The following is an 11,637-nucleotide window of genomic DNA, read 5'->3' on the forward strand; positions in this document are numbered from 1 at the left end:
ACATTTATGTTCAGATGTGAATACAAATTTAACCTCTTAAAGGGGTAGTCCAGTGGTGAAAAACGTATCCCCTATACTAAGGATAGGGGATAAGTTTGAGATGGTGGGGGTCCGACCGCTGGGGCCCCCTGCGATCTCTCTGTACGGGGGCCAGGCTCTCCGGCCAGATAGCGGGTGTCGACCTCCGCACGAAGCGGCGGCTGACATGCCCCCTCAATACATCTCTATGGCAGAGCCGGAGATTGCCGAAGGCAGCGCTTCGGCTCTGCCATAGAGTTGTATTGAGGGGGCGTGTTGGCCGACGCTTTGTGCGGAGGTCGACACGCCCCCTTCCCACGGGCTGTTGGGGCTCCGTACAGGAGATCGCAGAGGGCCCCAGCGGTTGGACCCCCGCGATCTCAAACTTATCCCCTATACTTAGGATAGGGGATAAGTTTTTCATCACTGGGTCACCACTGGACTACTCCTTTAAGGACTCAGGAATTTTTAGCAAATCTGACCACCCTCACTTTATGTATAAACACCTTGGGGACAAAGGGTTTTTCCGTTTTTGCACTTTCGTTTTTTCCTCCTTACCTTTTAAAAATCATAACCCTTCCAATTTTGCACCTAAAAATCCATATGATGGCTTATTTTTTGTGCCACCAATTCTACTTTGTAATGACATCAGTCATTTTACCCCAAAATCTACGGTGAAACGAAAAAAAAATCATTGTGCGACAAAATTTAAGAAAAGAAACACAATTTTGTAAATTCTGGGGGCTTCCATTTCTACACAGTACATTTTTCTTTAAAAATGACGCATTCTCTTTATTAAAATGATACCCTACTTATATAGGTTTGATTTTGTCGCACTTCTGGAAAAAATCATAACTACGTGCAGGAAAATTTGCACGTTTAAAATTGTCATCTTCTGACCCCTATAACTTTTTATATTTTTCCGCGGGGCGGTATGAGGGCTCATTTTTTGCGCCCTGATCTGAAGTTTTTAGTACCATTTTTGTATTGATTGGGCTTTTTGATCGCTTTTTATTCATTTTTTCATGATATGAAAAGTGACCAAAAATACGCTATTTTGGAATTGGAATTTTTTTGTGCGTACGCCATTGACCGTGCGGTTTAATTAATTATATATTTTTATAATTCGGACATTTCTGCATGTGGCGATATCACATATATTTATTTTTATTTACACCGTTTTTTTAATGGGAAAAGGGGGGTGATTCAAACTTTTATTAGGGAAGGGGTTAAATGATCTTTAGGGGGCTATAACACTGCACACACTGATCTTGTACATTGATCAATGGTTTCTCATAGGAAACCATGGATCAATGATTCTGCCACTTGACTGCTCATGCCTGGACAGCAAGGAGGAAGGTAAGGGGACCCTCCTGCTGTCCTACAGCTGTTCGGGATGCCGCGATTTCACCGTCACGATCCCGAACAGCACCACTGAGCTAACCGGCATTAATTTACTTTCACTTTAGATGCAGCGTTCAACTTTGAACGCCGCGTCTAAAGGGTTAATACCGCGCGGCACCGCGATCAGTGCCGCACACTATTAATCACTGGCTAATTGCTATTAACAACGGCCGGGCATTATACAGGTTAAAGGAAAACTTTCAGCCTGTTCACCTACACTAAACCCAATACACCTGGTTATAATGGGGTGAGCAGGAGTCCAACGAGGGGGTCACTTACTTAAATATGTCCAGTAGGTCCTGAGATATAACCCCCAGAATATCCTCTGCTAAATTCACTGAATTGCGCACATGAGGCCGAGCTCCGCCCACTCAATTTACATAATCATTGTCTGTGACTCCACTTCACTAGGATGTGGAGGCACAAACAATAAAAATGTAAATTGAGTGGGTGGAGCCCTGTCCCCTGTGCGCAATTCAGTGAATTTAGCAGAGGATCTTCTGGGGGTTATATCTCAGGACCTACTGGACATATTTAAGTAAGTGACCCCCTCGTTGGACTCCTGCTCACCCCATTATAACCTGGTGTATTGGGTTTAGTGTAGGGGAACAGGTTAACAGTTTTCCTTTTATAGCTCTGAGTTGCCTTGACTTATGAATTTCTTACAGAGATAGTTTTTTATGACATTCTACTTTAAGATAGTGGTCATTGCATCATTTCTTGGTGAAAAATTCCAAGAGTTCTTGAAAATTTAGCATTTTTCTAACTTTGAAACTCTCTGCTTGTAAGGAAAATGGACATCCCAAATAAATGATATATTGATTCACAAAACATATAGTGGTATACAGACCTCTAGGTATAAATGAAATAAATTGTATTAGATAAATATTAAAATTGAGATGTGAGGTAGGTGTGTATGTGCAAATAGACTAGCAGTAGATGATATGAGTAAAAATTAGTTTATTAATGTAAAATATAGTAGTCCTAGCAGGGCCCTTGCTATGGATCTACTAAATAAATGAACAACAAATTTGCGCAAAAACAGTTACAAATAATATTACGTTGTGCAAAGAATAATAAAAAAATATTAAAATATAAAATTAAATAAAATAATGGGGCAATCAGTCACCAATGGTATAGGAAATTGTGGACAGTTATAACGCTTTGTAATCCATAGAAATGATTTGTAATCCACAGAGATACTTTTAGGGTATACTTCATGTATAGTTGCAGTCCACTGAAGTTTTAGCAAAATAGTAACAAATAGAGTATCACATAAAGTATATGCCGGTGCTTCTGCACCACTCACCGCTCCGCTGTGTGCAGGAAACATGGGATGGAAGCCCCTATTTCGCTGGGCTCCGTATCGCAGACTGGCTCGGCTTGGCGGGCGGCTCAGTGTGGATGTCTGCGTGATAAGTCCGAGGATTTCCCAATTCTGATGGTAACAAGGATGCGGTGTGTGGCTGGTGAGTGGATGCAGGTGCAGATTAGCAATGCTGAAGGCGTCGTCCTCGTGTTGGAGAGCGCACGTATGCACAGTGGTCCCAAAAGCAAGGGATTCCAACTTTTGCAAATGGTAGTATGGTGTTAGGCTTCCAATGGTGATCTGAATGCTGGGGGTGGATAAGCAAGACGCGTTTCGGGAGAGACCTCTTTTTCAATAGCTGACAATAGTTTGTTAACCCTTTAGGTGTTTCAGAGGAATAGCAGCAAATTGGAGGAGAAAACTCAAAATCACAATTTTTTGCAGTAACATTTTCTTGTAACCCCATTTTTTACAAAAGGAGAAAAAGCCAAATAAAATTTGTAGCCCAATTTCTCTTGAGTATAGAAATACCTCATATCTGGATGTAAAGTGCTCTGCGGGTGCACTACAGGGCTTAGAAGGGAAGGAGCACCTTTGGGATTTTCGAGAATTTTGCTGAAATGATTTTTGGGGGGAATGTTGCATTTAAGAAGCCCCATGGTGCTAGAACAGCAAAGAAAAACCACATGGCACATTATTTGGGAAACTACACCCCTCAAGAAAGTTGACAAGGGGTAAGGTGAGCCTTAATGCCCCACAGGTGTTTGACAAATTATTGTTAAAGTTGGACATGAAAATGAAAAATTTTTTTTTTTTTTTTACTGAAATGCTGTTGTAACCCCAAAGGTTTCATTTTCACAAGGGATAATAGGGCAAAAAGCCCTATGGTAGTAGCCCATATGTGGACGTAAAGTGCTCTGGGAGCGCAATACAATACTAAGAAGATAAGGAGCAAAATGTGGCTTTTGGAGAGAGAATTTTACTAAAATGGTTTTTGGGGAGCATGTCGCAGTTAGGAAGCCCCCATGGTGGCCCTAAACTGTTGCCTTGAAATACGACAGGGCTCCGGAGTGAGAGAGCTCCATGCTTATTTGAGGACTAAATTAGTTATTTGCATAAGGGAGGCTGAGGCTATGTTCAGACGGAGGACTGTCCACACGAAAAATTTTTGTGCGAACATTTCACCTACAGTGGAGCGCTGGAAGAACATGCCGGCGCTATGAGAGCTTGGAAGTGCCTCAGTGTCTCATAGACGGCAATATGTGGACTCCACAGAAAGAATAGACATGCACATGCTTACTGTGGACTCTGTGGTGATCACGGCATCTAAGGGGTTAATGGTAGACATCAGCGTGATCACTGATGTCCACCATTATTAGCAGGTCCCCGGCTGCTGATAGCAGCCTGGACCTGTCGTGCATGATGTAAGCACCGCTCCGATGCTTGCGGTCATGTACAGGATGTAAATGTACATCCCAGGGTCTGAAGTACTGCCGCACCAGGACGTACATTTATGTCTGTGGTCGTTAAGGGGTTAAAATTATCCTCTTCTGACTCCTATAACTTTTTTAATTTTTCTGTATAAGAAGATGTGTAGAGCTCATTTTTTTGTACTATGATCTCTAGTTTTAATCTGTACCATTTTTACTTTCATGGGACTTTTTGATCATTTTTTATACAGTTGTTTGTGTATACAGAGGGACCAAAAACACACAATTCTGAATTTTTTTATTTTTTTACGTATACGCCATTGTTCGTGTGGTTTAATTAACACTATATTTTTATAGTTCAGACATTTACGTATTATGGCAATAGCCCATATGTTTATTTATTTTTACATGTTTTTTTTTTAACTGGTTGCCGACTAAGGACGAGCCGGCTCGTCCTAATCAGTGAGTACTTGCCGCATTAGGACGAGCCGTCTCATCCTGAAGCTAAACTGTCACAGCATATAAACAAAAAACTAAACTATTTCAGCAAACTTCTCTCTCCAAAAGCCCAATGGTGCTCCTTCTTTTCTGAGACTTGTAGTGCGCCAACAGAGCACTTTACGTCCACATATGGGGTATTTACTTACTCGGGAGAAATTGGGCTTCACATTTTTTGTGGTCCAATTTTTCCTATTACCCCATGTGAAAATGAAAAATTTGGAGTAACACCATCATTCTTATTCAAAGATTAGGGAAGGGACCATAGTCACTGGATGAAATAGTGTAGTTCCTGGGTGCTCTACTCCCAGTAAAATCACAGTAGGAAAAAGAACTCGCACACACTAGTATTCTGTAATAAATCTTCTTTCTTTATGTAAGTATTCTTCAATAATACAAAAGCAAAATGCAGTGTAATACCATCATTTTAGTGTTAAAAATCACATTTTTCATTTTCACATCCAAATTCACTGCAAACCTGTCAAACACCTGTGAGGTGTTAAGGCTCACTATACCCCTTGTTACGATCCTTGAGTCGTGTAGTTTCCCAAATAGTGTGCCATGTGTTTTTTTATTTTATTTTATTTTTTTGCTGTTCTGGTACCCTGGGGGCTTCCTAAATGCAACATGCCCCCCAAAAACCATTTCAGCAAAATTCGCCCTCCAAATTCCCACATTTGCTCTTTCCCTCTTGAAATGTTGTGAGCCCGCAGAGCACTTTACGTCAACATATGAGGTATTGCCTTACTTGAGAGATATTGAGCTACAAATTTTGCAGGGCTTTTTCTCATTATAACCCTTGTAAAAATGAAAAAAAATGGGGCTACATAAACACGTAAGTGTAAAAAATGGAGATCTTGATTTTTCTCCTCCTGTTCCTGTGAAACACCTAAAGGGTTAACAAACTTTCTGAATGTCATTTTGAATACTTTGAGGGGTACAGTTTCTCTAATGAGGTCATTTGTGGGGTATTTCTCACAAAAAGGCTCCTCAAATACACTTAACTGGTCCCTGAAAAATTAAGATTTTGAATTTTTCGTGAAAATTTTGAAAATTGCTGCTATACTTTGAAGCCCTCTAATGTCTTCAAAAAGTAAAAACATGTCAACTTTATGATGTCAACATAAAGTAGACATATTGTATTTGTGAATCAATATATAATTTATTTGGAATGTCCATTTTCCTTACAAGAAGAGAGTTTCAAAGTTTGAAAAAAGCTAAATTTTCATGAAATTTGGGGATTTTTCGCCAAGAAAGGATGCAAGTAATGACCAAAATTTACCACTATGTTAAAGTAGAATAGTAACATAGTAACATAGTTCATAAGGTTGAAAAAAGACCAGAGTCCATCAAGTTCAACCTGTATCCCTAATGAGTCCCTACTGAGTAGATCCAGAGGAAGGCAAAAAACCCTCATACTAGAGGTAAAAATTCCTTCCCGACTCAAAATATGGCATCAGAATAAATCCCTGGATCAACGTTCTGTTCCTATAAATCTAGTATACATAACCAGAAATGTTATTACTCTCCAAAAATGCATACAGACCCCATTTGAATTATTTTACAGAGTTGTACATGATCACCTCCTCTGGCAGAGAATTCCATAGTCTCACTGCTCTTACAGTAAAGAACCCTGTCTGTGCTGGTGTAGAAACCTTCTTTCCTCAAGACGTAGAGTGCCCCCTTGTTAGGGTGGGTTCACACCACAATTTTCTATACAGTTTTTTGATACGGTTTAAAAAAAAAATGTATGCAACCGTACAGCAAACCGCCATAGACTTTCCATTCAAAACCATATACACCATATTGCATACGGTTGTCTCCGTTTTTCACACCACACGGTTTTTAACTTTTTTTTCTGGACAGAAAACCGTGGCCTACCACGGTTTTTGGTCCAGGTGAAAAACCGTATTGACCCGTATACGTTTTTTTTTAACATGGGAGTCAATGGGAACCGTACAGAACTGTATGTGTGTAGGGTTCCATCCAGTTTTTACCATACGATTTTTGACTTTGCACAGTTTTTTTTCTTGGAATTTCAATCAAACAAATGAAACTTTATTCATAATGGAGTGAAAAGTTCAAAACGTATACGTTTTTTTTCTTAAAAAACGGATGCAACCGGACATCACTTTTGAAACTGTATGCGGTTTTCAACCGTATACTGATAAAACTTTGTACACACGTTTTGATACAGTTTAGTCAGGTTTTGAGGAATTCGTTTTTTTATCAAAAACCTGAAGAAAAACTGTATTGCAAAAACGTGGTGTGAACCTACCCTTATAGATACAGTCCTGGGTATAAATAGATCATTGGAGAGATGGCAGTTGGCGTGGCGCCGATAGGCATCGGTCAACTGACTACGTAGGATGTGTCTTTAGTAGGTTAGTTTGTCCTCCCTCTCAGTGGGTGTAAAAAAGGCCCCCATTTTGGGCCAGTAGCGAGGGTCCAATAAGGTGGAGAGCCTGAAGTCCTCCCACTGCCGAATGTTGACAATTCGGCGGTCACTACGCAAGCAAGTGAGCATGCATCATGCCAATTGTGCAAGTGACTCAGAGGGACTTCCTGCCTCCATCTCTACTGCATACTGCCACGGTGTGTCTGGGTCCTCTGTCTCGCCTTCCTCATAACCCTCTAGCTCCTCTAGCTGATCATGCTCCTCCTCTCCTGTCAGATGACTAGAAGCACCACCCATCTCATGAAACCTAAACCGTGCTCCACTGTACCCCTCATCCTCCTCCTCCTCCAGTTCAGCCCCCACAGGGCTCATGTGGCCATGAGATGTAGGCGCAATGTCTCCATTGCCTTGACCAACACTTGTTGTAGGAAATGAAGCAGTGAAATGATGTTGTTCATCCCATAATCCTGGCAACTTACTAAAAAGTGGCTTCCTCAAAGGGCCTCAACACGGCAGGTGTCATGTAGAGCTGCCACTGGTTCACATTGAAGTTACACAGGAGAGTACCCCTATCCGCTTGGATCATGAAGAAATCATTGATGGCTTTTCTCTGTTCATACAGTTGGTCCAACATATGGAGGGTGGAATTTCAACGTGTGGCAACATCACAAATCAGACTATGTTGGGGGATACCATTCTGACGCTGCAGCTCAAGAAGGGTGTGCTTTGCGGTGTACGAGTGGCTGAAGTGCATGCAAAGTTTCCTTCCCATTGTTTGGATGTCTTGCAAATGAGGGGAACACTTTAGGAACTGCTTGACAACAAGATTTAATGCGTGTGCCATGCAGGGCACATGGCTCACCCTTCCTTGTCGCAGAGCGGCAAAAATGTTCTTCCCTTTCCAGTTTTTGTGGAGTAAGCCATGCACCGATTTCTTTACGAATGACTTTTAGCAGTTCCTCCCCTGTGTGACTCTTTTTGCCAAGGCAAACCATGTGAAGAACGGTGTGACACCGCCGTGCCCTGCACACATGGTATGCTGAAGGGCCACTGAGACTCGTCTGGGCAGTGAAGGCTGAGGACACGGTGGAGGATGAGGAGACGGAGTCGCACACTGTCACAGTACCAACGGGCTGAAAGAGTGGAGGAGGAAGCAGCATGACCTATCCAAGTTGGGGTTGTGACTGTGCAGAAACCACATTCACCCAGTGAGCCATAAAGGACATGTATTGTCCCTGACCGTTGTTACAGCTCCAGACGTTGGCGCTGCCATGCACTTTGGTACACACCGACAGGCTCAAGGATTGGACCACATTCACTTCCACAAAATTATGCAGGGCTGGAAATGCCTTCTTAACAAAGAAATTATGGCTTGGCACTCTACCCCTCAGCTCGGCACAAGCCATCAGTTCTCTGAAAGGTGCAGGGTCCACCCCTTGAAAAGGGAGGGACTGAAGCATCAGCAACTTAGACAGGAGCACATTTAGCTTCTGCGCTGTTGGATGAGTGGGTGTATACTTTTGTCTCTTGTATATGGCTTCGCGGATGGATTGTTGGCGGAATGGCTGACTAAAAGTGGGAGGAGCAGGAGCATCTGGAGCGACAGAAGGAGGGTATGACACACAGCCCCCTTAGGCTGAGGTGGTGGAGCCTTGGCTGGCTGAAAGAGGGAGCGGTGTGCAACTGGGTGATGCAGCAGGCTGGACCACTACATCGGAGACACGATTCTCCCAGGCCGCTTTATGGTGGCGAAGCATATGTTGACGCAGGTCCCTGGTGCCAACATTGGGACCCTGGCCACGCTTCACCTTCTGCCAACATATCATCATATCATATCTTGCATGTTGCTATGTGAACCTCCTCCTGATGCTTGATGAAAAACTGCCACACTGCCGAGTAGCTTATTTTCCCACCAACAGTCTACACTGATTGACTGCTACTGCCGCCGTCTCCAGGAATCCCTGTTCCACTACCTCCCAGGAAGGTAGGCTGCCATGAAGCAGGTGGTCTCCCCCGGGCACGTTTGGCTCCAGAATTTCCACTTCTGCCACCATGCTGACTGCCAACCATGCTACCACTTGCTGGCTTATCTGCTGCCTCATGGGCAACCTGCAACTCTCTTCTCCTGATGATGATGAAGCCCCTTCTACACCCGGCTCCCAATTGCGATCAGCTTCATCATCATCAAGAAGTGTCTGCTCGTCACTGATGTCCTCCTCAGGTTCCTCAAAAGTGTCTGCTTCAGGACTCTGAACCCTGGCAACACCACCTCCCACGTCACTCTCCGCATCACTACTTGCCCGCCTAATGGAGGAAGCGGAGGATGTCTCCTCCACTTCTTGGCTGGGCAGTAGCTGCTGACTGTCCTCAATTAGATCGTCCTCAGTGAATAGTGGAGCTGAACCCATAGTATAAGATACTTCTGTAGGAGAGGGATCAGCATAGGATAGAGGAAATGGGAGGACAGGGACTGCTCCCGGGCCATGCCAACTGAGGGTTGTGTCTGAGGAACCCACCAACTGTTGACTGGGGGTGTCAGATGTCCCTTGTGATGAAGTGGATGACTATGTTAACCAATCGAAGACGGCAGATGGGTTGCTGGCTGGGACACGACCGCTAGCTGATAAGGGGAGCTCAGGCCTCTCACTGTGACTTCTGCTGCCACTCGCTCCTAGTCTGCTGCAACCTCTGCCTGAAGGATTTAGGCCTCTGCCACTCCTCTGTGCACGTCCTGGCACTTCTCTGCCTGACATACTTAGTGCGTATATGAGGGGAGTACAATACGCTTCACTGCACTTAAAAAAGTATTTGTCTAGAACAGCAGCAGGTGTGCACTTTTGGCTGTATCTAGGCCTTTGACAGATTAACAGGAACAAAATATTACACTACTTAGATGTAGGTATGTGGTATGCACTGAGGAGAGCAGAAAAATGCTCTACAGGACACTTAAAAAAGTATCTGAGTACAGCACCAGCCGGTTAGTACATTTGCCTGGACTTTCAGAGTAAGTAGGCCCTTGACAGATTAGCAGGTAAAAAATAGTACAGTACTTAGATGTACAAATGCGGTATGCACCTATGAGGGCAGAAAAATGCGCTACAATGCGCCTAAAAACTCTGTATTTTTGTAAAACACCAGCAGGAGATTACTTTTAGCTGTCCTTTCACAGTATGTAGGCCCTTGAAAGATTAACAGGTATAAAATAGTACACCACTTAGATGTACGTATGCGGTATGCACTGATGAGGGCAGAAAAATGTGCTACAATACACCTAAAAACTCTGTATTTTTGTAAAACACCAGCAGGAGATTACTTTTAGCTGTCCTTTCACAGTATGTAGGCCCTTAACAGATTAACAAGTACAAAATAGTACACCACTTAGATGTACGGATGCGGTATGCACTTATGAGGGCAAAAAAATGCACTACAATGCGCCTAAAAACTCTGTATTTTTGTAAAACACCAGCCAGTGATTACTTTTATCTGTCCTTTCACAGTATATAGGCCCTTGACAGATTAACAGGTACAAAACAGTACACTACTTAGATGTCCATATGCGGATTGCACTCATGAGGGCAGAAAAATGCGCTACAATGCGCCTAAAAACTCTCTCTTTTTTTTTTAAAACACCAGCCAGTGATTATTTTTCTCTGCCCTTTCACAGTATGTAGGCTTTTGACAGATTAACAGGTACAAAATAGTACACTACTTAGATGTACGTATGCCCCACAAAGATTTTTTTTTTGTTTCGCCATAGGTTTGCGGTGAAATGATTGGTGCCATTACTAAGTACAATTGGTGGTACACAAGCCCTCATATGGGTCTGTAGGTGAATTATTGAAAGCGTTATGATTTTTAGACAGTGAGTGGAAAAAACTAAATTGAAAAAATGAAAAAAACGTGTGGTTAATACTCTAATTATGGCTTATTAGTATCTTTGCAGTTTTAGGTATCACCACAATTGATTGAAGAACCTCTAACTATTTTCTGAACATTTAGAACATTTATAGAAATCTACAGTAGAAGAAGAGTCAGATTTTAGGTGCTGCACTTAGTAGTATTTGTAGAATTTTTTCTAATGGTCCAAAACACTATTGTATAGTATGGCAGCTTGGCAGTGTATCAGGTTAACCAACCTTTGTAAAGCTAGGATGCCATGGAATGAGTCCATGTCCATGGTGTGCTAGCCTGATGCCCTAGTAAAGTGGCATCATGACATACTACAAGGGTGTTTTTTGCACATAGAAAAAATGAATTAAAAATTCTGTTCTCTTTTTATCAATCAGTCATCAATCTTATTTTCACTTTTATGCCCCCCAGACCCCTTTATCCCTTTCTGCCCTAACAACGATCCCCCTAAGACCCCTGCTTCATTCTTATTTTCACTTTTATGCCCCCCAGAACCCCTTTATCCCCTACTGCCCTAACACCCCCCAAGACCCCTGCATAATTTATATTTCCACATTTATGCCCCCCTGACCCCTTTATCCTCTTCTGCCCTAACAACTACCCCCCTCCAAGACCCCTACGTCATTCTTACTTTCACTTTTAGACAGTCCTGCTGCTTCTCTGTGCCAGGT

This window comes from Hyla sarda, chromosome 9 (genome assembly GCF_029499605.1).
Source record: "Hyla sarda isolate aHylSar1 chromosome 9, aHylSar1.hap1, whole genome shotgun sequence".
Lineage (NCBI taxonomy): Eukaryota > Metazoa > Chordata > Amphibia > Anura > Hylidae > Hyla > Hyla sarda.